Genomic DNA, 26543 nt, shown 5'->3' on the forward strand with positions numbered 1-26543 from the left:
AATGTAACCTAAGGGCTTAACATGAAATGAAGAGCTTACCTCCTTCCTGAGTGGCTCCAGACTGCTGTGTGCAGACCTGATAGCTGGCAGCACCCTGGAGTATGTATGTATAAATCAGATTATGTTGCAAGTAACCTGAAATATAGTGGCAGGAAGCACCCTGCCATAGAGTAGGATTTCTCATAGTATTTTATTTCCTGACACATTAATGGAGATTGTCTTTTAACAGGCAGAAGAAGAACACTGTACATTTTTCTGGGTTTGTCTTTAAAATGACGTACACATTAGGAATGGCATTTTGTTCTGCTGGAATAATAACACAAGTTATCTTGTACTCTATGTTGTTGCATGGATTTTTGGCTGCAATGCATTCCATGTTTCATTCAAACATGCTTTCTGCAGGGCACATACATGATTTGCTGTTGTAGAGAAATAATGCTCCTGTGTACTGTGGCAGACTCAGAAATATTGAAAAACGTAATGATTTCTCTTTCAGCATTCATAGTAAAACTTTCAATTTTTGACTCAATCATTTGGCAGAAACATAACTTAGTACCATTAAAATAGTTGTGATGGGGAACATTCATGTGGGGTTAGGACTGGCTCGACCAGAGTGCTTGCTGACTTGGAGGAGTATGGAGTTGACCACCTTGCCTGGTCCGGTGTGGAACCAAGCCAGCGATACTTTGCTGCAGGCTCATTTGCCCTGATAGCTGGTCAACAGTTTGAGGAGGAGGAGGTGAAGAGCTGTCTAAGTGTGCCATGAGGCTGGCAGTTCAGTACACCCCTGAGAAGTGAGCTTTGAGTCGATGTATTGTTCTTCTTATACCACGTGCAATTCATCCTCTCCAAAGCCTCAAGAATTCCTGGGTGTGAAGGGCGGCTGATTCTGATTGAGTGCTTGATAATTTTCCAGAAACTCATGTTCTTGATTGTTCATGTTTGTCAGTAGTTAATTAAACACTTCCATGGATTTTATCTCTTCAGTGACACAAGTTGCAATAAAAGATTATTTGCTGTTGCAAAAAAATATGAATGGCCGACGAGCCTCTGTCTGTCAAAGAATGGAAGGGCTGGGGAACTGTCATTCATCTCACTGCTAAGCAGAGCAGAGCAGAGCCTGCTTCACCCTCACTCAGGCCTCTGATTTTAACCAACATCGCTTAGAACACTGGGACTTTAGAACCCATCCTTTTAATGAGAAAAACAAAACTACAAGTCCCATAAGCAATAGTGGTGGAAGGTGTCACGCATGACCTGGGGCAACATCAGATTCAGCACACCCAGTTCCATTTTTTAAGTATTTGACACAATATTGAATTTATATCCTTTGTTTTTTATGGTCACGAGTCACCAGAATACTAAAAACGTGTCTTTTATTTTCAAGGTCAATTAAGTAATGGTCACCAGCTTGGAAGCTCTGTTAATTCTTCAGTATTTGTCTTTGATCGCCACGTGTGGCTGGTTTGGGTCTGCCCCCTGCATCGATCCCGATAACTCTCACAGGTAAGGAGCTTGTAGCAGCAACATGATAACCCTGTACTCGTCTGTAAGAAGTGCGCTCCGAGGCAGGTATCCGATAATTTTTGTGAAACAAGCAAGCGCCAATATCTGCTATGTACATTTGTTAAAATAAAACAGTCAAATCCCAGTATACTGTTCTGGAGGTTTAGTCCCAGAGTCATTATCTGTAACTGAACGCAGACACCCTAGGAAGCAGGTGCTTTTAAGACAAGTTGTGTTCACTCACCTGAAGGTGACATGCTTCATCATTGGGCTATACTCCTCACCAGGCCGGCGCTACAATGCCTGGCGGGCACCACAAGAGGGCACTTTGTTGCAGATCTTTTAATAAGTACGTCGGATGAGCATAGTATAACAGAGGATGTTGTGTCATAAGATGTGAGATTGGTGAAAGCCTGAATATAAGATCAACTATCAACCAGTTGCCACAATATAGTTAATGTGATCATCCTGGTCCATGTTGAGATTAAAAACAGTTACGTATGAAGTGGTCAGAGAGTATTTCTTTTCAAAGCATAAAATGTCACATATGAACATAGCGTGTCTCAAATCATAACCAGTCCATTTATATAGTGCATATTTTATTTTCGCACATAGTAGAACGGAAACTTAGCATCAATCAATAAGTTCCAGAAATCTTTGGATCAGAAAAGTTTGTAAAGAACATATAAATCAATTCAATGAATCAAAAAAACTTGTAGAAAAACATATAGATCAATTGATTAGAAACAAATCAAATGTATAACTTGTATCAGTCATGAGTTTTAACATGTTATTTACATAGTTGCATATCAACGCGCTCTCGATGATAAAGGAAAGGAGGTAGTTAGGTGGGATAGGTGTGATGGAATACGTGTGGGGACTGGGTAAAGGTGTTGTGACCATAAAACAATCACAGTGCAATTCAGTAAAACCTTTACAGTCTGATTAAGATCAGTAGTTCCGTATTGCTCTTTTACATGGGATTTGTTTTATTCCATTTATTTTATCCTATGCGTAGAGAAAAAGGTGTGGTCTGGTCTACGTTTCGACCCCGTCTGGTGTAAGGGTTAGTGGAAACCTCATTCTGGGGTCTTCATCAGGACATAGATAGGACAGGAGCGCTTTACATCTGGCCATCCAGTGGCTATTAAGGTAGGACCGTCCTAGGTTCCTATGGTGAAGAGTATAACTGGGACGTAGCAATCCAGTCGCAGTTTTGAGTTTGTTTTCAATTCTTTTTCTTGTATGCAAAGGCAGCCGTCAGGGTGCACAGGGGGTCACACTGCCCCGGTGGTTCTATTCGTCACCACGCATTGCAGGCTGGCATCTCTCACGATCGGCTCACTGTCAGTGAATGACTATGTACATTTGTTAAAATAAAACAGTCAAATCCCAGTATACTGTTCTGGAGATTCAGTCCCAGAGTCATTATCTGAAACTGAACGCAGACACCCTAGGAAGCATGTGCTTTTAGGACAAGTTGTGTTCACTCACCTGAAGGTGGCATGCTTCATCATTGGGCTATACTCCTCACCAGGCCGGCACTACAATGCCTGGCGGGCACCACAAGAGGGCACTTTGTTGGAGATCTTTTATTAAGTACGTCGGATGAGCATAGCAGGACAGAGGATGTTGTGTCATAGGATGTGAGATTGGTGAAAGCCTGAATATAAGATCAACTATCAACCAGTTGCCACAATATAGTTATTGTGATCATCCTTGTCCTTGTTGAGATTAAAAACAGTGGCAGAGAAATTGAGGAACTAATGGCCCCTATCACTGTGTGAAAGTGTCGATCAGCTATGGACCTGCTGGTAAGCTGGGGTCTATAATTCAGGTCAATGTTTTTCATGCCTTGTGTAGTCATGGATCAATCTGTTGGCATTTCATCAGGACCAAATATGGGAAAATTAGTAAATGTGACCTAATCTTCTCCACAGCGTAAGGAGCTCTGTAACTCAAAGCCCTGCACCGTGCATAGGTGATAAGGTTCCTATTAACTTCTTACTACCACAGGTGAGCACTGTCTAACAGAGTGCACTAGATAAGGTAACCCTCCTAAAATTCAGGACATATTGACTTATCCAATAGCGAGGACGCCGCATCAGAGGGCAACTGGTTTGAAAAGCACATGCTTCCTAGGGCGTTCAGTTAGAGATAATGTCTGTGGGACTGAACCTCCAGAACAGTATACTGTGAGTTGATTTATATGAAGAATGTGTATACTGGACTGTCATTTTCCTCTTCATCTCTTATGATATGTAAAATAAAACACAACACACCGGGAGGCCAACACATCTATCATACATTTAATGCAAAAATCGCAAAAGGCCAAGCAAGCTAACAAGTGACAATTGTCTTTGCAATGGACGAGAGCATCCACCCTAAAGCAAGTTGGACTATATAATGCTAATGCTACACAATGTATTTTTATGCACTTTTCTCCTAATACCAGTCAATGAAACATGAACACGTGATAGAAACAGTTACTGAAACGAAACTAATGAGTAGGAGGCAGGATCTTCTCTCGAGAGGAATGTGAGGAGTCCGTGAGGTGCAGATCAAAGATACACAGACAAACTACAGAATTCACTGTTTCTGGAAATAACACTTCTGTTTGTCAATATTCAATTTACTACAAGATGCAGAAAAGTGTGCAGATGGACATCACTAAATAAAATGGTTCTGAGCCCTAATAGAATCATGTAACTTTGCAGGCATATTAAAGCGAACAGTCACGTCAAATGAATATAAGAATATTGTAATTTGGTAATGTAATATATCAATGTACGTTGTGGCATTCATGTGGAACCAAATCGGTGTTAAAGAAACCAGTATATCCAGTTATGCTTTCTCACTTCCTTCTTCCTAGAGTCCACCACTGCTGCTAGTCAGCTGTATTCAGCAGTTCCACCTGTGACCTGTAATCCTGCACTTAATCAATACCAAAGGTTGTCAATGCTGCTAGTCAACTCCTGTCACTGGTGCCACTCGCACCCCACCACCCTTGGGCCTGTTATTCTTTTAGCCAGCTCCAGTCAGTAGTGGCCCCTTGGACCTGTATGTAAGCCTACTAGCCAGCTCCTGTTAGTACTGGCCCCTGGGACCTGTTATCATTCTAGCCAACTTGAGTCATTAGTAGCACCTTGGGACTAGTGATCATACTAACCAGCTTCAGTCAGTATTGCCCCCCTGAGACCTATTATCCTGCTAAGTAACTCCAGTCAGTAGTGACCCCTGTACCTTAAATCCTGCTAATATTCAAAACCAGAAGTCAACTCTACTGCCAACCAGTTCCAGTCAATATTGACATGTATTGTTACCCTGCTCGTAATGAATACCAGAGGCCAGCGTTGTTGCTAGCCAGCTCCAGTAAATAGTGGCCCGTCACATATTATCCTCAATAGGATCAATGCCCAAGGCCTGTGTAGCTGCTAGCCTGCTCTAGTCAGTAGTGACCTCCCAGACCTGTTATTCTACATATAATCAGCAAGGCTTCGGCCATAATAACACTCACCCCACATCCTTATGGTATATTAGCAATGTAATTTACTTACATCATACGGTAGGTACCGCACTATATCACACGATCCCAAAAACAAAGAAAATCAAAATTTGCCAAACCGTTCAGCACTCCACCTTGTCAAAAATGACCAAATCACACCAAGCACTATAGCCTGCCACATCACATGGCACACTCAGCCACAACATGACCAGATACCACTGCAGGGATTTGGGGCCATTAATCCTATGTTTGAGGCATGTATGCTGTAGATGTAAATGCTTTGCATACTCCTGCCATCTTGTGTTGGGTCCGGATGTTTGCAAGTTGTTTTTCTTTGAAGAAGTCTTTCCAGTCACGAGGCAAGGCGACTCCTCCTTTTGGTGATAGTGCACATGGGCATTGACTCCATTGTTAGATTGTTTTTTACCCCCAACAGGTTTGGATGTGTATTGCTGCTCTCCGAAACCGTTCTTCGGGTTCCCCTCGCTGCGCAGTCCACTCTACCCTCGACAGTATTGTTTCAGTATGCATTTCTTTGTTCTCTGCGTTTCAGATCAATCGACAAACTATCCATTTTCGATAGAAAACCTTGCGGGCAACCGTCGGGCTACGTAGGGCCAGCCTTCTACAAATGGAACGGACTCCATTCCATTTATTTCCTTGGTACCACACCAAGTACCCTCGCACCGACCTACATCAAGTTTGTAACTTATGCCTCTCTCCGGAGCACAAGGAGGAAGACTGCGACGCTTGTAAGTCGTTGCGGTCCAAGAGGACTCTACCCGATCATCAGGCTCGATGACGAGAGAGGCAGCGCCAAAGCATTCAACACACTGGATATCTTTGCAGAAGAATCTGACCAAGAAGAGATAGAAGCATCCTCCGTAGAAGAAGAGGCCCTCTCGATTCCAGAGTCTGATTCCGAGCTCGAAATCTATCTGGAGTTCCAAGATGTGCCTTCGGGACATGGTACAGTGAGTACCGAAGAACCCTTGCCCCCTAAATCCTCTTCTAAAACTCATAAGGCTACGGCACCACCTCTGCCTTCTGGCCAAAGTTGGCACCGAGACAATGTTTCCAACGCCACGTCCCTCGGCACCAAAACAAACCGTCAAGCCTTCCAGCTCTGGATCGAGTCAGAAGAAATTACCTTTGGATCCGAAATCATCATGCTCCAAGGACAAATCTGGTTTGGAGCCGAAACCCTCCGCCGCGAAACACAATCATGCTTCGGAGCCAAAACCCTCCGCTTCGAAACACAATCTCGCTTCTGAGCCAAAACATTCTAAAGACTAGCCGAAATCCGAGGACAATGTTCTCGAGCCTCCAGAACCAATTTTAGACGTCCTTACCCCAGCATACCAGAAGTCAGGAGATCAAAGAGGAGCAGTCCTATAACTGGGGATGCTCTGGGACGTTCGACAGATTCGCCTTTGGAAACTCTGAGCCCTGCTGAGTGACTCGCGGCTCCCCTTGCGCCTTTTGAACACCTGAGCCCAGCTGAGTGACTCGCGGCTCCCTTGCAGACTTTGGAACACCTGAGCCCAGCGGAGTGACTCGCGGCTCCCTTGCAGACCTCGGAACACCTGAGCCCGCTGAGTGACTCGCGGCTCCCCTAAAGATCGTAAGCCCTCTGACATCCTGCTAGAGCCCGGCTGAGTGACTCGCGGCTCCCTGATTCTCCTGGTCCCGCTGGATCCCCAAAGATCACATCGTATCCCCCGGCTCAAGGATTGAGAGCTGTGCGCCGGATATGCACCGATATTGACACTGAACCATAAGACTGTCCCGCTACCCCCATCCTGACAGAGACTTTCTGGGCCCTTGCCCTATTTGTAAATACCTGCCTTTGCTGATCATAAAGATCCTTTTGCATCACGAGATAAAGAACATTCTTAAGAAGCTACGGTGTGGTGTCTCTTTGTCGTGTGGTGCTGGTATAGTGTGTACGATCCTAGATTCGAGACTCTCCTCCTGAGAAGTCTCTCGCCAGCGCTCGGCTTTTGTACTTAGGAGGGTGGGCCCCAGGGTGGTCAGGTACACTTCCTGGTTGCCCCTGAGGTCACCGTCCAACACGGAGTACCACAAGGATCGTCGCTCTGCCACACGCTCTTCAACATCGTATAGTATTCTACGCCCACGACACCCAGATGATCCTCTCTCTCACCAAGGACACTACACAATCGGACAACAGTACATCTACTTCACCAGTTGGGTTTTACAATAATTGCACAGAAATCTCACCTGTGTCCGGCACAAGTGCAATCTTATCTGGGAGCTTCCATCAACACTCTCAATGCTCTAGCCACTCCCAATATAGCCAGGATTCACAATATCCAGGCCACACTATTACAATTTCAACTCAACCAATCATTACCAGCCAAAGTCTTCATGCCACTCCTGGGAATGATGGCATCCTGCGTTGCAATCGTACCTCATGCAAGGCTTCACCTGTGTCCTCTGCAACAATGTCTAGCGAGTCAGTGGAATCAATCACAGGGAGCCAGATGTACGACGTGATTTTGCATGCACAAACGGGTTTGCGAACCTGTTTGCACATGCAAAATCACTGTTGGCCGTGTACAATTACAAAATAGCGAGTTGTAGTTTATTTGCGACTCGCTATTTAGGAATTGCGAGTCGCAATTAGGAAGGGGCATTCCCTCCCTAATTGCGTCCGCAATGCTATGTGTGAATGTTTGGTGACCACAATTGCGGTCGCAAAACACTTGCAAATGACCACCCTCTTCAAGAGGGTGGCATTGCAGTCGCAATTTCAAAGGGGTCCCCAGGGTACACCATCCACTTTGTGACTGTGTCTAATAACATTTTTTAAGGGCCGGCAGTGGTCCCAGGGACCTTAAAGAATGAAACAAAAACGTTCCATTTTTTTAAAATGCATCCCGTTTTCCTTTAAGAAAAACGGCCTGCATTTAAAAAACGGAAAGGAAAAAAAGCTGCTTTATTAAAAAGCAGTCCCAGATATGGTGGTCTGCTGAGCTCAGCAGGCCACCATCCCTGGTAGGGCTGGCATTCCCAATGGGCTCGCAAATTGCGGGAGGCTCATTAATATTAATGAGCCTCGCAATTTGCGACCCCGACCTAGTATTGGTAGACAGCAACAACCATCGTTTGCTGCAGTGGTGGAACCCTCAAAACTTGGCAAAAGGGCGGCCTTTCGTAGACCCGATTCCACAGTAACCGGTTGGGGTGCCCATCTTCAACATTGCAAAGTCCAGGGGCTGCAGTCGGACAAACACAAACGTCTCCGCATCAACTACCTGGAACTTCTAGCAGTGTTTCTAGCACTCAGCTTTTCTCACCCAACTTGTAGGCAAGACTGTCTTAGTTTGAACAGACAACATGACAGCAATGTACTACCTAAAGAAATAGGGAGGGACTCACTCTCTCCAGCTGTCGCACCTTGCACAGAAAGAAAAAAAATGCTGCTTTATTAAAAAGCAGTCCCAGACATGGTGGTCTGCTGAGCTCAGCAGGCCACCATTCCTGGTAGGGCTGGCATTCCCAATGGGCTCGCAAATTGCGGGAGGCTCATTAATATTAATGAGCCTCGCAATTTGCGACCCCGACCTAGTGTTGGTAGACAGCGGCAACCATCGCTCGCTGCAGTGGTGGAACCCTCAAAACTTAGCAAAAGGGCGGCCTTTCGTAGACCCGATTCCACAGTAACCGGTTGGGGTGCCCATCTTCAACATTGCAAAGTCCAAGGGCTGCAGTCGGACAAACACACACGTCTCCACATCAACTACCGGGAACTTCTAGCAGTGTTTCTAGCACTCAGCTTTTCTCACCCAACTTGTAGGCAAGACGGTCTGAGTACGCACAGAGAACATCACAGCAATGCACTACCTACAGAAATAGGGAGGGACTCACTCTCTCCAGCTGTCGCACCTTGCACAAAGCATTTGGGATTTGGCGATTCACCAGAAAATCTATCTCCTAGCAGTACACCTCCCAGGAGTAGACCATCAGATTGCAGACCTGCTCAGCAGACACAGGTAGCAAGTACACGAGTGGGAACTTTATCCCCAAGTTCTTCTTCCCTACGTTCAAAACTGAGGTTTTCCACAGATAGATCTGTTTGAAACAGTGCACAACGCAAAAAGCCCAAACTCTGCATCCAGTTTCCCACACCCAGCATCCGAAGGCAATGCCCTATGGATGGTTTGGTCAGGGATATTTGCTTATGCTTTTCCACCTCTCCTGCTAATTCCATTACTAGTTCGGAAGCTCAGACAAATGTCCCTCACTCATCTTAATAGCCCCCACATGTTCTCGTCAACCTTGGTACTCTCATCCTTAGAACTCTCAGTAGTTCCACATCAAAAGCTACATCTCACACCTTGTCTCCTCACTCGGAGCCATTGAGAAATCAGACATCCAATTCCCAGAGAACTCAACCTAGAGATTTGGCTCCTGAAGTCGTAGAGTTTGGTTATTTACAACTACCACCAGACTATATGAATATTTTCAAGGAAGCTAGTAAGCCTACTACAAGAGCATGTTATGCAGCAAATGGAAACATTTTGTTTCCTTTTGTAACAACAACAATATCAATCATCTTGATGCGTTTGTGCAGAACATCATTTGTTAACTGTTGCATTTACAGTAATGTGGATTAACTAACACATCCATTTGTTTATACCTGGGAGTCGTAGCTGCATACTTGCAAAATAGACAACACCTATCTCTCTTCAGAGTACCAGTGATTAAAGTCTTCATGGAAGGATTAAAAGGGTTATACCGCCAAGTATTCCCCCTGCTCCAGAGTGGAACTTAAACATAGTCCTTACAAGGCTAATGGGCCTGCCTTTTGAACCAATGCACAAATGTCCGTTACAATTCCTATCATGGAAAGTTGCTTTCCCCGTAACGATAACCTCACTAAGGAGAGTTGAGGAACTTCAGGCATTAACTATACAAGAGCCTTTCTTTCAACTTCACAAAGATAGAGTGGTTCTACGTACCAATCCTAAATTTCTCCTTAAAGTAGTTTCTGCTTAGGGGTAATTTGTGCGCGATATCAAATTAAAATAACATAACATTAGCATTTTCATTATTAATCGAACCATCGTAATTCTTGTATAGAATGTATGTGCTGCAATGATAATAGAATCAGATAAAAGTAATTAGCAGTATAAGCACATTGAACAAAATGAATAGTTCCACCATCTTTCTAAAACAATGTACATATGCAAGCATAGAACAACTGTATGTAGCGTTGTCCTACTATGCTTTCCTGTGTGTGTCTCTGTTGGTCTCTGTGTGTCTGTCTCCCATTCCCTCTAGGCAAAGTATGTAGCTCCCCGTTCTAGAAGAGTCGGTTAAGAAGGAGCACACTGCATTGAATAATTTCTTGGTATGCACTTTTTATTAGTATTACAGGAAATCACAATGATTGATTGTCTCTTTTATATTCTTCTTTCCCACAAGGTCTTTCACTTCAGTCCCTTAGGTGAGCCTCGGCCGCCGTCGTCCCTCGGACAGAAGGAAAATACTCAGGTAAGTGTTTTTGATTTATGGTTTAGTCAAGGGAGGATGTTAGGGATAAATAATAGCTATGCATAAATGTGAAGGGAGGGTGTAGAGGTTGGAGCAACCAAAAGAAAAAGAGTAGCCGTTGATTTCTGCTCTTGTCTTTCTTTTCTGTCTCACTTATTTCATTTTCCCAGGGTTTCTTTTTCCCCCTCAGCCTCCCCTCCCTCTTTGACTCAGCCCCTTTCCAAAAGCCCTGTAGACGCCCACTCACCTGGAAGAGCCACGTCCCTCCGGGGCCGTGGCGTGGTGACTCTGCGTCCTTCAGTGAGGTCTGGTCTCCTTCTGTTTCGGCTTTCCCTCCTCCGCCAGTTTCAGGTGTTCCGCTCGCTGACAAGCTGTGACCTCCCCTGGGCTCCGTTTTTCTCTTTTGAAGGCTGTTAGGTCTTCTCCGTCTTTCCGGTCTTCCCCTGCTAGTTTCTCCATCTCGCATTCCCATGCTGCGTGTAGCTGGATCAACTACTGACCAACCTGTTGCACTCTCCACCCCACCTTCTTAAAGCGTGTATCCTCTGATGTCCGTCCTCAGCTCCGGCTTAAAGGGGCTGCCTGCCAATTCCCCTCTCTCTACTTCTTGATGACAGCAAAGCGGACAACTGGTAAAACGGGACTGTGAATATAGGAGGGGAGAAATATATGAAGAGATTGCATGGCACTCCTTATCCTCTATCCCATTGTGTACCACAGGGGCTACCTGACACACCCCACCCCCAGACGTTTCCCGTTCGGGGGAAATGAGGGAATTCAGCATTGCCGTTATCAGACCCTTTTCTATGACGGACCTCAAATGAGTAGTCAATGCCATCTCGTAGAATGGTGAAGAGGTGTGGTGCAGCGGCCAGGGCAGCTGACTTCGGAGCACAGGGTTCACTGATCGATCCTGGGCTCCGTCGGCAGCTGAGCTCAGCACCCTGTGACTCTGGTCAATATCTCACTTAATTTCCACAGCGGCCCCCATCGCCTTGAGACCCGTATGGGTAAGTAGTTCGTGCTTTACAAATACAGATTTTAATTTTTTCCATTTACAGTAGGGTTGCAAAGCCAAAAAACACCTGAGGACACTGGGGTTGTTCCCTTTGTTATGACTCATCCACAAGAGGGGGCCGTGATCAGTATACAGGACAAAAGGAGATCCCTCCAGATAATAGTGAAACTTCTCTACAGCCCATTATATAGCTGAGCACTCTTTCTCAACCGTAGAATATTTCTTCTCCCTTGGAAATAAATTACGGCTGATAAAGAGGACCGGGCACTCAAGGCCTTCTTTTGTTTGTTGGGAACGAATGGCCCCCAGACCTACTTCCGAGTCATCTGTTTGTAGGATAATGGGTTCCCTGAAGTTGGGTAAAATAAGGATAGGGCTGGACGTTAAGGCTCGCTTGAGCTCGTGGAATGCCTTTCTGGCGGCCTGTGGGGGATTTTTTCCAGGTCTTTGTTCCTTTTCTCTTTCTTCAGTAGGTCGGTTAGTGGTGCTGCTATTTCAGAATAATTGGGTATAAACCGGCGGTGGTAGCCTAGTAAGCCCAAAAGGAATCTAATGCCTTTTTTGGTGGTGGGGAAGGGGGTTTCTAAGACTGCTCTCACTTTCTCTTGTTGAGGAGCGGTAGCCCCATTCCCCAATAGGTAGCCCAAATATTTTACTTTGGTGAAGCCTATCCTGGACTTTTTGAAGTTCACGTGGAGCCCTGCAGTCCTAAGTGCTTGGAATATCTTTCCACAATGGACGAGATGTTGTTCCCAGGTAGGGCTAAATATTATGATATCGTCTATGTAGGGTAAGGAGTACTCTTGTTGTTGGTAAAGAACTTTGTTCATAAGTCTTTGGAACGTCGCGGGTGCTCCATGTATTTGAAAAGGCAGTACTGTAAACTTGTATAACCCATTAGGGGTGCTAAAGGCGATTTTTCCTTGGTCTTCCTGTTTAAGTGGTACCTGCCAATAGCCTTTGGTAAGATCGAGTGTGGTTATATATCGAGCTTCGTCTAATTTCTCGATTAGCTCATCAACTCTTGGTAACGGGTATGAGTCCAATTTCGAGATGGCTGGTTGGCAGGAACCCAGGGCACACTCAGTCAAAGTACATCAGCCATTCAGCAAAAAGTGGGGGCATACCATGCAAGAAAGATGGCATTTTCTCACACCACGATCTTGAAGATGGCGGGACTTGTCCAATCAGGGCTAGGACTATATCAACATGAAGGAAACCCCAGCACTCCTAACATTTCACATCAATTCAATTGTGATACACTATCTATCTCACCAAAAGCACAAAGATGAGGAGAGATTCTTCCTCTTTCAGGATACCACGAGAACTGTCCAATTAGAACATTCTTGGTAAATGTATTAAGAATAATAAGACAGGACTGGCACATTACAATTTGTCACTATATTCATTCAACAGATGTTTGTGTAATATGCATTGTGGTCCAGTCCTCGTTGTGAAGAACACCGATCACAGCCAACGTGCGTTTCGTCACCACCGTGACTTTCTCAAGGCTCAGGAGATACGTCCTCCTTCGAAAATCTTTCATAAAGATGTCAAAACAGTAGCGTCAATGATTCCTCGTCATGCCACGGCTACCGATATGGGAGGAACTATTTGCAGAGGCTACATGAAGCCGGCATTTAAGGGTCTTTTCATAGAGCCTTGACAATTGAATACTGTTCTGACCATATGACGAGGAATCATTAATGTTACTGTTTACAAACCTATATGGAAATAATTTTATGAAAGGCAGATCTCCTGTCTCAGAACTGAATGGAAAAGAAAGGAACGATTCGGCATGTTTTAAGGTCCTATCATAGTGCCCTAAACAATTGAACGCGGTTTGACCACATGACGAGGAATCATTGATGCTACTATTTTGACATCTTTACGAAAGATTTTCGAAGGAGGACGTATCTCCTGTCTCAGAACCGAATAGGAAATAAGGGAATGTTCCTGCATGTTTTAACTACTGAATGCCAGTTGAAGAGGACCTTTCTATTCGTTATCACAGAGCCACTGATATTTCCAACAACTATTCGAGCAGTTCAAGAGCCTTGAGAAAGTCACGGATGTGACGAAACGCGTGTTGGCTGTGATTGGTCGCGTCAGCAGGGCTCTTGTGGATAGCGAGGACTTGGAGCCGCGACAGTGTCAGCAGGGCTCAGGTGATGGCAAAGGCTTGGGACAGCGTCAGCAGGGCCCTTGTGGATAGCGAAGACTTGGAGCCGCGACAGTGTCAGCAGGACTCTTATGGATTGCGAAGACTTGGAGCCGCGACAGCATCAGCAGGGCTCAGGTGATGACGAAATCTTGGGGCTGCGACAGCGTCAGCAGGGCCCTAGTGGATAGCGAAGGCTTGAAGCCGCGACAGCGTCAGCAGGGCTCTTGTGGATAGCGAAGACTTGGAGCCGCGACAGCATCAGCAGAGCTCAGATGATGGTGAAGGCTTTGGGCCGCGACAGCGTCAGCAGGGCCCTTGTGGATAGCGAAGACTTGGAGCCGCGACAGCGTCAGCAGGGCTCTTGTGGATAGCGAGGACTTGGAGCCGCGCCAGCAGGGCTCAGGTGATGGCTAAGGCTTGGGGCCGCGACAGCGTCAGCAGGGCCCTTGTGGATAGCGTGGACTTGGAGCCGCGACAGCGTCAGCAGGGCTCTTGGTGATAGGCACACCCGTCGTGCCTTAGGAGGGCTCCCGGGGGTACCTCTTCGGAGGTTCCCCTAGCAGATCTGATTCTCTAGTTCCAGCGTCCTTCTTTTATCCCTCAAAATTTCTTTGATCACCTTTCATGTAGGCCGGGGGTTTCCCTCCCTTAGGCCCGGTCGGGGGTGGCTCCCGTCATGGGCCACCTCATCCTTTGAAGCAGGAAGGTAGGGTCGTCAGCCGCCCAGCAGGAAGCGGCGCCGGCATTGTGAAGGCCAGGACGCAGCCCGAAACTACTCCTCCCCTCTAATCTAAAGGGCAGACAGCAGATACCAGATGGCGGAGTTTCCCCAGGCCCTGTCACTGTCTCCAGATGGGGAATACACATCATAGCAGTATCGTCCAGCTAGATTGCCTGGAGGATAGTCCCGGTCCAGAAGTCCTATTTCTAGACCTAGGAGGTGGAGAGCACTCTTCCTAAAGAGTGTATCACGTAATTCTGATTTTAGGGGTATCAGTCTCATATTTTTCCTATGTTCCCTGGGTCAGATAAATAATAAGGGGACTGGATCGAAAAGCTACTAAAACAAGATGGCTGCCAACTACTACGAGGTCATGCCACCCGCACCTGGGCAGGGCCAGGTCCAACACTTACTATAAGGTAATCAAAATCAATATCAAGCATGCCTACTAATTCTATTAGACCTATCATCGGCGTTTGACACGGTAAATCACGAAGCATTATTGACCAGGCTGCAGGACAGGATGGGATTGTCCGGAAAAGTGCTGAAATGGTTTGAGTCCTTCCTACAGAACAGAACACAACGTTTCCTGGTCAACCAATCGATTTCACCTCCATGCCCTAACTCAATAGGAGTCCCCCAAGGATCGACGTTATCCCCAGATCTGTTTAACTTGTATGTTGAACCTCTCACAGAAATTCTCCGGAAATCTCAGATATCCTACCACATGTATGCTGACGACACGCAAATTTACATAAAGATCGCCTCCCTTGAAGACATTGAAATAATGAATGAGTCATTAAAAATGGCATTGCAATGGTTAACCACCAATCATCTGAAGCTAAATGGTAACAAAACAGAGTTCCTACTAATTTCACCTACAAGGAGTAATACGGATATAAAAGAATGGATCAAACTGGTGACTGCACTAAACTGCACCCCAAACCTAGTCAACTCAGCTAAATCGCTAGGAATCATCTTAGACGAGAACCTAGACACGAAAGCCCATATTAATTCAATGGCGAAAAGTGCCCGCTTCCACCTGAGCTACTTAAGAAAATTGAAACCTTTCATCTCTGAAGCGGATCTTAAACTAGCAATCCAATCGCTAGTTATTTCTAGAATTGAATATGGCTGCACTACCTTAGCTGGCCTACCAAAAACGCACACAGCCCCACTAAAAGCATGCCTCAATGCAGCGGCAAGACTCATCACTGGATCAAGAAAATTTGATCATATATCTCCCCACCTGAAAGCTTTAAACTGGCTACGCTATGAAGCCAGAATCCAAATGAAGATATTATGTATCACACATAAAGCGATTCATTGCAATACTCCAATATACCTAGCTAAGAAAATTGAGATATCTGGAGGCAACAGACCAACCAGGAGCGCCAAAGAGTTGCTACTGCGGCCAGCCCTCTTCAAAAAGAAAAGAACCTATGACAGAGCATTCACAGGAGCTGCCCCTAGACACTGGAACTCGCTCCCCCCTAACATCAGGAAGATTCATAACATCGTAACATTCAAGCGGGAAGTGAAGAGCCTTTTGATGAGTAGATACCTTACATAGGGAAGCCTACTAATCAATATTATGGTCCATCGCTGTCCTAACACTGAACAATTATGTCACCAGAAGGGGAAAACCCGACATAAATTGTAGGATGGCTAATTGAGGACACCTCTTTCTCCGGGGAATGTTGGCGGGAGAAGACCCGCATTTTTTGAAGACACCTGATTGACACCTCATTTAAGACTATGCTGTATCATTACCGTTACCCCAGGTCAATATGAACATACAACCATACTTCACATCCAAAACTATTTAATCCTCTACCTCAATTTATTGGCTTATGATATAAGTTAAGTCCAACCTTACCTCCTAATGTAAAGTGCACATGCGTGAGTACCATAGATCATCTACCTCATCTATGCTTGTTCTTGTAGAATTGTTTGTATATTTACTAATCTCCAATTCACTTAAATGTGTTTTTCAGAGCTTATGATATAGGTTAAGTTTAACCCTACCTCCTAATGTAAATTGCACATGCGTGAGCAACGTATATCATCTACCTCAGCTTTGCTTGTTTGTTTATGTAGAATTGTTTGTTTACATATTAATCTCCAATTCACTTTCTATGTTAAGCGCTCTGATACCCAAGGGTCTTGTTCGCGCTATACAAAACTCTATAATAAGGTGAACCCCAGAAGATCTCCTCTCCATCCCAATCTACCTCTGGCAGCATCCTGCAGCCAGAGGTCACCCCATACTCTGAGGCCTACCTCAGGAGATCTCTTCTCCATCCCAAACTACCTCTGGCAGCACCCAGCAGCTGGTGGTCACCCTTACTCCAAGGTGAACCCCAGAAGATCTCTCCATCCCAGTCTACCTCTGGCAGCACCCTGCAGCTGGTGATCACCCCATACTCTGAGGTGAACCCCAGGAGATCCCCCTTCCACCCCAGTCTACCTCTGGCAGCACCCTGCAGCTGGTGATCACCCCATACTCTGAGGTGAACCCCAGGAGATCCCCCTTCCATCCCATTCTACCTCTGGCAGCACCCTGCAGCTGGTGATCACCCCATACTCTGAGGTGAACCCCAGGAGATCCCCCTTCCATCCCAATCTACCTCTGGCAGCACCCTGCAGCTGGTGATCACCCCATACTCTGAGGTGAACCCCAGGAGATCCCCCTTCCATCCCAGTCTACCTCTGGCAGACCCCCTGCAGCTGGTGAGCACCCCATACTCTGAGGTCAGTCCCAGGAGATCCCCCTTCCATCCCAGTCTACCTCTGGCACCACCCTGCAGCTGGTGATCACCCCATACTCTGAGGTCAGTCCCAGGAGATCCCCCTTCCATCCCAGTCTACCTCTGGCAGCACCCTGCAGCTGGTGATCACCCCATACTCTGAGGTGAACCCCAGGAGATCCCCCTTCCATCCCAGTCTACCTCTGGCAGCACCCTGCAGCTGGTGAGCACCCCATACTCTGAGGTGAGTCCCAAGAGATCCCCCTTCCATCCCAGTCTACCTCTGGCAGACCCCCTGCAGCTGGTGAGCACCCCATACTCTGAGGTCAGTCCCAGGAGATCCCCCTTCCATCCCAGTCTACCTCTGGCAGCACCCTGCAGCTGGTGATCACCCCATACTCTGAGGTGAGTCCCAAGAGATCCCCCTTCCATCCCAGTCTATCTCTGGCAGACCCCCTGCAGCTGGTGAGCACCCCATACTCTGAGGTGAGTCCCAAGAGATCCCCCTTCCATCCCAGTCTACCTCTGGCAGACCCCCTGCAGCTGGTGAGCCCCCCATACTCTGAGGTCAGTCCCAGGAGATCCCCCTTCCATCCCAGTCTACCTCTGGCAGCACCCTGCAGCTGGTGATCACCCCATACTCTGAGGTGAACCCCAGGAGATCCCCCTTCCACCCCAGTCTACCTCTGGCAGCACCCTGCAGCTGGTGATCACCCCATACTCTGAGGTGAACCCCAGGAGATCCCCCTTCCATCCCAGTCTACCTCTGGCAGCACCCTGCAGCTGGTGAGCACCCCATACTCTGAGGTCAGTCCCAGGAGATCCCCCTTCCATCCCAGTCTACCTCTGGCAGCACCCTGCAGCTGGTGATCACCCCATACTCTGAGGTGAACCCCAGGAGATCCCCCTTCCATCCCAGTCTACCTCTGGCAGCACCCTGCAGCTGGTGATCACCCCATACTCTGAGGTGAACCCCAGGAGATCCCCCTTCCATCCCATTCTACCTCTGGCAGCACCCTGCAGCTGGTGATCACCCCATACTCTGAGGTGAACCCCAGGAGATCCCCCTCCCATCCCAATCTACCTCTGGCAGCACCCTGCAGCTGGTGATCACCCCATACTCTGAGGTGAACCCCAGGAGATCCCCCTTCCATCCCAGTCTACCTCTGGCAGCACCCTGCAGCTGGTGAGCACCCCATACTCTGAGGTGAGTCCCAAGAGATCCCCCTTCCATCCCAGTCTACCTCTGGCAGACCCCCTGCAGCTGGTGATCACCCCATACTCTGAGGTGAACCCCAGGAGATCCCCCTTCCATCCCAGTCTACCTCTGGCAGCACCCTGCAGCTGGTGATCACCCCATACTCTGAGGTCAGTCCCAGGAGATCCCCCTTCCATCCCAAGCTACCTCTGGCAGCACCCTGCAGCTGGTGATCACCCCATACTCTGAGGTGAACCCCAGGAGATCCCCCTTCCATCCCAATCTACCTCTGGCAGCACCCTGCAGCTGGTGATCACCCCATACTCTGAGGTGAACCCCAGGAGATCCCCCTTCCATCCCAGACTACTTCTGGCAGCACCCTGCAGCTGGTGAGCACCCCATACTCTGAGGTCAGTCCCAGGAGATCCCCCTTCCATCCCAGTCTACCTCTGGCAGCACCCTGCAGCTGGTGATCACCCCATACTCTGAGGTCAGTCCCAGGAGATCCCCCTTCCATCCCAGTCTACCTCTGGCAGCACCCTGCAGCTGGTGAGCACCCCATACTCTGAGGTGAGTCCCAAGAGATGGAATCTCCATCCCAACCTACCTTTGTCAGTATCCCATAGCTGGAGGTCACTCCTTACATTGTGACCCCCAGAAAATCTCTTCTCCATCCCAACCTAGTTGTGGTAGTGTCCCGCAGCTGGTGGTCACCTCATACTCTGAGTGTGTACCTCAGGAGATCCGCCTTCCATCCCATACTACCTCTTGCAGCAGCACGCAGCTGGTGGTCACCCCATACTCTGAGGTGAAACCCAGGAGATCCCCCTTCCATCCCAGCTTACCTCTGGCAGCATCCCACAGCTGGAGGTAACTCCATACTCGATGACTGCCACTTGCTGGCGCTGCTCGTCGCGGCTGGCCTTGGTGTAGCTCAGCATCCTGGCCCTCTCCAGCTGCGCGTCCACCTCCTCCAGGCTGAAGGCGCACATGGCCGTGTCCTGGGTGGCGCTTGGGATGGAGGCCACCCCAGCGGCGAAGACCACGAAGAGCGTGGCTGCTCCCCCCCCCCCTCCTGGGCTTGCAGGTGGGCGGCCTGCGCCAGGTTGTAGTTCTTGCCCTTGGAGTCCTGGCAGACCAGCTGCATCTCCACGTAGGAGGAAAGCAGCAGATTCTGGTCGCACACCATGGCCACGTAGCTGGCGTACTCCAGCTGTGTCATGGGCCCGCGCCTGAAGAAGAGGAAGTAGACATGGCCAGCGTGGCCGAAGACCCCCATGAAGTGGTTGTTGTAGTCTGAGAAGTCGCTGACCACCAGCTTGCCCAGGCCCTCGTTGGAGAAGACAGGCGTTTGGTTGAGCTGGCGCACGGTGATGGGAGGAATGCCGGCGGACAGCCTGGCCGTCAGGCCGCGCCCCACGATCATCAGCTGGCGTCCATCCGTGGTGCTGCCCGCCAGGGCCACTGTGGTCACCCGCACGTTATTGGCGGCCACAAACTGGTTGTCCCCGGGGTCCACCGGGTAGTAGAGCACCTCGGCCACCGAGTCCCTGGAAGACCTGTCCGCACACGGCCAGCTCCCGGCCGCACCCGTTGACCACCAGCAGCTTGTTGCCGTTGTCGGTGGGCCGGGCCTGCAGGCACTCTCGCACGTCCTTGAACGGCAGGCAGTCGGGGCTGTCATCCACCGGGCCGGTCTTTTCCTCGCCCACCAGCTCCAGGTCTGGCGAGAGCTGGAAGAGGCGGTTCACAGCGCCGACATACAGCATGCGCGTCTCTCGGTCTAGCGCCAAGTGGTTGAAGGCTGTGTCCGGGTGCTGGAAGGTAGGGTGGGCCGTGGCATGCCAGGGGCACAGCAGGAGTACCAGCAGGGTGAAGGGGGGCAGGACTCTCATCACGCACACCTGAGGAGAGAAAGACAGGGGGTTATTAGGTGGCTCTGAAATGGGCCGTTGTGACGCGCGCACACACAGTCAGAGCTGGACACGCGCACACACAGAGCTGGACGCACGCACACTCAGAGCTGGGCACACGCACACTCAGAGCTGGGCACACTCAGAGCTGGAATGGTGCCCCCGTCTGTCAGACTCACAGGCACATCAGAAACAATCGTTCACAGACACACCAGTGCAAGTGGTGCACAGAGACGCTGACCCCGCAGCCCACCCCTCTCCTCGCTTCTAGGCGCTAGACAATCCTACATAGAGTCCTCACGGGAGGTGCCTGGGGCGCCGGCCCCACCCTGGACGCTGCAGGCTGAGGATAAAGTGAGGCTTCGGTGAGGGGAGGGGGGCAGCCTCCCACCGAGACCCGCCCCCACTTACTGTCCCCGCATCTCCAGGGCCCTGCAGTCCAGATGTGACTCTTCCCCAGACCCTCAGGCCCCTCACACTCCCGGCACTGGTTGTACTGGGGGTGGGGGGCAGACGAGCGAGGGCCCCTGCTCCAGCGCCACAGAGCACTCTATCCAGACAGAGAGCCCCCAAGGAGGGGGCGGGGCCGTGGGCAGAGGGGGCAGATTAAGGCTTTAATGACAAATAATGGAGTTGGAGTTGGCACTGCGGACCAAGTGATCGGATGGGCTAAATTCAGTGTCAACAGGGGGCGGGGGAGTGGGGGGGGAACACTGCCAACCGGGGAAGTCACAGCTAAAGTAGTTAATAAGGGGGGGAGCAGCTGCAGTTCACAGATTTAGGGCCGTCAAGTAAGGTTTGGCAACTAGGAGATCCAGCTGGAGGGATTTCACTGCCCACTTGTAGGATAGAGTGAGGAGGGGGGAGGGGGTGTGGTAAGTGGGAGATTTGGAGGTATTTGCGAGGAGGAAACTGGAGGGAGACGTCACTGGCACCGAGAAGGGGGTGCAAGTCAGCACCGGCCAAGTTTGGGGAGGGCGTGGTAATCTGGGGGGGGCGTTATCAGATCTGACGCCCCTGGAAAGAGAGAAAGGAGAGTTGGGTCCCGGCGCCGGAGAGGATTGAGGTAGTTTCTTCAAAACAGGCAGAAAATGTCTATGTCTTCAAATCAGAGGCCAGCCAGCCACAGCACACAGTGCCAACCAAGGGGTGAGACCAGCTCTGGGGAGGACAGTGCGCCCAGCACAGGGCTGCCAACCACAGAGGCAGTGCCAACCAAGGGGTGATACCAGCTCTGGGGAGGACAGTGCGCCCAGCAGGGGGCTACCAACCACAGAGGCAGTGCCAACCGAGGGGCGAGACCAGCTCTGGGGAGAACAGTGTGCCCAGCAGAGGGCTGCCAACCACAGAGGCAGTGCCCACAGTGCCAACCAAGGGGCGAGACCAGCTCTGGGGAGGACAGTGCGCCCAGCAGAGGGCTGCCAACCACAGAGGCAGTGCCCACAGTGCCAACCGAGGGGCGAGACCAGCTCTGGGGAGGAAAGTGCGCCCAGCAGAGGGCTGCCAAAAACAGAGGCAGTGCCCACAGTGCCAACCGAGGGGCGAGACCAGCTCTGGGGAAGACAGTGCGCCCAGCAGAGGGCAGCCAACCACAGAGGCAGTGCCCACAGTGCCAACAGAGGGTCGAGACCAGCTCTGGGGAGGACAGTGCGCCCAGCAGAGGGCTGTCAATCACAGAGGCAGTGCCCACAGTGCCGACCGAGAAGTGAGACAAGCTCTGGGGAGGACAGTGCGCCCAGCAGAGGGCTGCCAACCACAGAGGCAGTGCCCACAGTGCGAACCGAGGGGCGAGACCAGCTGTGGGGAGGACAGTGCGCCCAGCAGAGGGCTGTCAATCACAGAGGCAGTGCCCACAGTGCCAACCGAGAAGTGAGACAAGCTCTGGGGAGGACAGTGCGCCCAGCAGAGGGCTGCCAACCACAGAGGCAGTGCCCACAGTGCCAACCGAGGGGCGAGACCAGCTCTGGGGAGGACAGTGCGCCCAGAAGAGGGCTGCCAACCACAGAGGCAGTGCCCACAGTGCCAACTGAGGGGTGAGGCCAGCTCTGTGGCTGGCAGTGTGCCCAGCAGATGGCTGGAACAGTGCCATGGATGGGAGATACCCGCAATTCTCGGCACTCTGAGACAGCGATTACCAGCACTTTTATATCTCACTCAAGAACTGAGAGCCAAAATTACGAGGGGGCGCCACCACAGGAGGGTGGTAAGACACAATGGGTATGGAAAGCCTTGCTCCGGGAGGGTGGGGCAGTGCGGTGCTGCAGCGCAGGAAGCGACGGCACCTGCGGGCTTGGGCGGCAGGATACAGCTGGTGTGCCCCCCCTAGATTAAATCCGGCTAACCGCGTTATCCAAGGGAAAGTAGGTTAGACGACGGGGGGAGGGGCTGCGGGTTTAGACACGAGCATCCATCAGGCCCCGCAGCTCAAGATCTCCAGTCAGACCCCTTCCCTAACCCTCCCCACTTCCCCCCCAGACCGAGCCCGAGCCCGCCTTTGGACAGGCACGCCCCTTCCCTTTTAATAGACAGTATATAAAACCAATAACTCGTCATCACTCGCGAGATAGCCCAGTGAGTCAACGCTCGCACCAACATCCCACTGAGCTACAAGTCACGAATTCAGGCATGGCTGGATCGGACTGCCATCTTTCTGAAGTCGGTAAATTGAGTAGCATAAACTAAAGTAACACTTCCGACGGCTCATTACATCGCTCAGAAATGGCAACGTGCAGTGTGAAGCATTACATAATGTTTTATTAAATATGTTCCGAACACATCCTTCAATCCCCTAGAGCAGCCAGGCAAGATCAGAAGACACCCCCACCCCCCAAAAAAAATGAAACACACATCAATAACACATAAGAACATAGTAGCTCTGCCTCGTTCAGTCACCTCCCGCTTCCTTCATCCCCACCTTGAAAGCGAAAAGCCTCTGCCACCACCTTACCAAGAAAATAAAACAAGCACTGGTAAAGCCAACAGGTGTTGCCTTTGGGTCCCATTGGCTTTGCCAAGGCTTCTGGGCGATGCTGTGCAAAAAAACATTTGTTGCTGATCCTATGCACGCCTGATGGCAGATGCCAGTATATGAAATGATGTGGCACGATATTCCTTTTTAAGTCTCATCTAAGCCATCGGCGAGATTATAGTAAGGCTTTCGAAAAGTCTCCCCTAACTGCGGATTAGGTACAGTTCATGTGAGCTGGGTGTGTGCACATCTCCCGCAACATCGCACACCCACACCATTTGTCTGAGCCTCGGCATCAGACTTCAAAGGAAGCCGCTCCCCCGCCCCCACCATGCAATGCCGAGAGCTTGTTTTTCTCCTCATTACTGTTTTGCCGACTGTCTTTCAGTAGGTGGAAAACCTCTGTAAACCACAGTGAAACTGAGCCATGGAAATAGTACATATACTCTCCCCCCCCCCCCCTTTCCATAAATTAAAGACTAATAGTGGCAGATCCAGTCCGACCAATAGGTTTCGGGAATTTAATATTAACTACGGCCTGCAAAAAAGAAGAGTGTAAAGCTTGCTATAATGAGCTTTAAATTTCCACATTACTTTTTTTTGGTAACTGAACATATTAAATCAACCGTCATCCCCGCCCCTCCTTCTAAACGTGGCTTTGCCAACAGCCAGATACTCTTGATGACTAGAGCCCTTTAGCTTTAATCCCCATGCTTTCGCCCTATGTTTAGTTTCTCTCCCTCAGTACTTCAGAAGAAATGTCACTACTTTGCAAATTGTCCGATGCAATGATTGTCCCTTTGATGTGGCTTTTGTGTGATTTACATGTTGGAGACTCGGAGCAGGCGCCTGCCTCAAGACTCTGCTTGCCTCGCCTCTCCGTGTTAATTTGTGGGCTCACCACCTCTTAGCATCCTCCTCGCTGTGCCACAGCTCGCCAACTTTCACCCCCTTCCCTCGCTCTCTCTCTCCCTATTCAGCGCCTCCCCTTTGCTTTCTCCCTCCTCTCACTTCCCCTTTCCTCCTACACAATCTGAGCTTAATCACGGCGTCTCTGCTTCTGCACTGTGTGATTTTGGGCAAGTTGAACTGCAGCGTGAAAATAGAAAATCCAAGCTTAATCACAGTCACAACCACACACACACACAACACACACACACAACCACACACACAACCACACACACACGACCACACACACAACCACACACACAACCCCACACACACACAACCACACACAACAACAAACACAACCACACACACAACCACACACACAACCCCACACACACACACACACAACCATACACAAAACCACACACACAACCACAACCACACACACACACACACACACACAACCACTAGGCACAGACACCATCAGTCATCAGTGCACGCTTTCACTGGGCACAAACACCACCAGCCGTCAGTGCACACTTCCACCAGGCACACACTACCAGACGTCAGTGCACGCTTTCACCAGGCACACACATACCACCAGCCGTCAGTGCACGCTTTCACCAGGCACACACATACCACCAGCCGTCAGTGCGCCCTTTCACCAGGCACACACATACCACCAGCAGTCAGTGCACGCTTTCACCAGGCACACACACACACACCACCAGCCATCAGTGCACGCTTTCACCAGGCACACCCACACACACCAGCAGCCGTCAGTGCACGCTTTCACCAGGCTCACACATACCACCAGCTGTCAGTGCACACTTCCAAAAGGCACACACACCACCAGCCGTAAGTGCACACTTCCACCAGGCACCCACACCACCAGCCATCAGTGCACAATTTCTACAGGCACACACACTCCACCAGCAGTCCGTGCACACATCAATTGTTAACGCATCCACAATTAACTATTGTAGCAATCGCAGTATGGCGCACTTTACTTTTAAACATATTCATCTAAAGTGCAGCATGCCACCATTGCTACAAAAATAAATAACTTTTTTTGGCCTACAATTTATAGACTTTTGTTGCAATTGGTGTTGCAATATTTAGCAATGCCAATAGCTCAAACTTAATTAATGCGAGACCTATCGTATTGCAAATGCTTGTTCTCTTATTCAGGACCACCAGGGAATATCTGGCAATCGTGATGAGAATTTGTTTTTAAATAAATCCCACTTCCTGGGAGTAAATTAATCAGGGAGAAAGTTCCAAGGGTGTGAGGGCGATTAGTTATTGGTTTTGAAAAACCAACTCCAGCTTTGGAAGCTTGTTTTTGAAAAACATAAAAGTTGGTGAATGGCCGCCTGAAACATCCCCAAGGGATCCAGAGAATTGTAGATCAACTTCCTATAGATGGTTGAGATGGCTTTTTCGGTCAGGGGATTAGTTAGCAGCTGGTCCTCCAGTGGGGATGCATCAAGCAACTTCCCCCCTTCCCAGATGTGACCTTGCAGAGTGTGACCCACCTGCAAATGTCAGAACCGTTTTTAGTCACCTAATTCATACCTTTGTTGTAGGATCGTGAAGGACACAAGTGCCTGTCCCCCCCACACATCGCCTGGCCGCTCTAAGCTAATCAATCCCCATTTTTTTAAGCCCTGCAATCCTCCCACTGCACTTAAGAGATCACCATCATACAGTGGACTAATTTCAGTCAGTTTACCTTCTCAGCCTAATCACTTGGTAGCCTCCATCCACACCCTTACCACTGTTTGGGTATGAGTAGGTAGAGTGCACTCATACTTTCTTCAATACAGCACCGGGGTGGGGTAACCTCTCTTGCCCATGGCCAATCTATCTACCCGGTAAGCAGGATCCTCACGGTCCGCAAAAACCCAGTTGTTAACTGCCACCAGCTGCATGGCCCAGTAACACTTGAGAATGCTCCGGACCGCCAGTCCACCTTAATCTCCCCTCTACACCTTACTAAGCACGAAGTGCAATCATCCCACAACAGGAGCCAAAGTTCTCAGTCTACCTTTTGAAAAAAAATGTCTGGTGGGATCTTAAAGGACATTTTCTGCACAATGTACAGGAGACCCTGGAGGGTCATCACTTTAAATAGGGCCACCCGGCCCAGTAAGGAGAGCGGGAGCACCCGCAAGTGTGGGGGATCCCAGCGAAGACGGTCTAATTTCGGGAGTATGTTCCTGCCTGTGGCTCTCTTGTAATAAACACGCCCAAATATTTAAAGCCATGTAGTGCCTCCTGAACTGTGCACCTAGAGTGCAGCCGCAGGGTCCCTGCCACCAGCAGGAATGTTAAGGACTTCTTTCAGTTGATCTTATATCCTGAATAATATGTGAAAAATGTATAG

The 26543-nt window shown here is 49.4% G+C and overlaps 1 long non-coding RNA gene across 1 annotated transcript in view; it reads left to right on the forward strand.

Annotated features, from left to right (window-relative positions):
• The first annotated feature begins 1310 nt into the window (after positions 1 to 1310).
• The window catches only part of LOC144806165 (uncharacterized), a 40670-nt gene continuing 15437 nt past the window's right edge, over positions 1311 to 26543 (forward strand). Inside the window, exons 1-2 of the long non-coding RNA XR_013605708.1 lie at positions 1311 to 1506; positions 10466 to 10534. This is a non-coding gene — a long non-coding RNA (uncharacterized LOC144806165). The remainder of the gene's footprint in view (positions 1507 to 10465; positions 10535 to 26543) is intronic.

Source organism: Lissotriton helveticus (genome assembly GCF_964261635.1).
Source record: "Lissotriton helveticus chromosome 1_1 unlocalized genomic scaffold, aLisHel1.1 SUPER_1_unloc_50, whole genome shotgun sequence".
NCBI classification, from domain to species: Eukaryota; Metazoa; Chordata; class Amphibia; order Caudata; family Salamandridae; genus Lissotriton; species Lissotriton helveticus.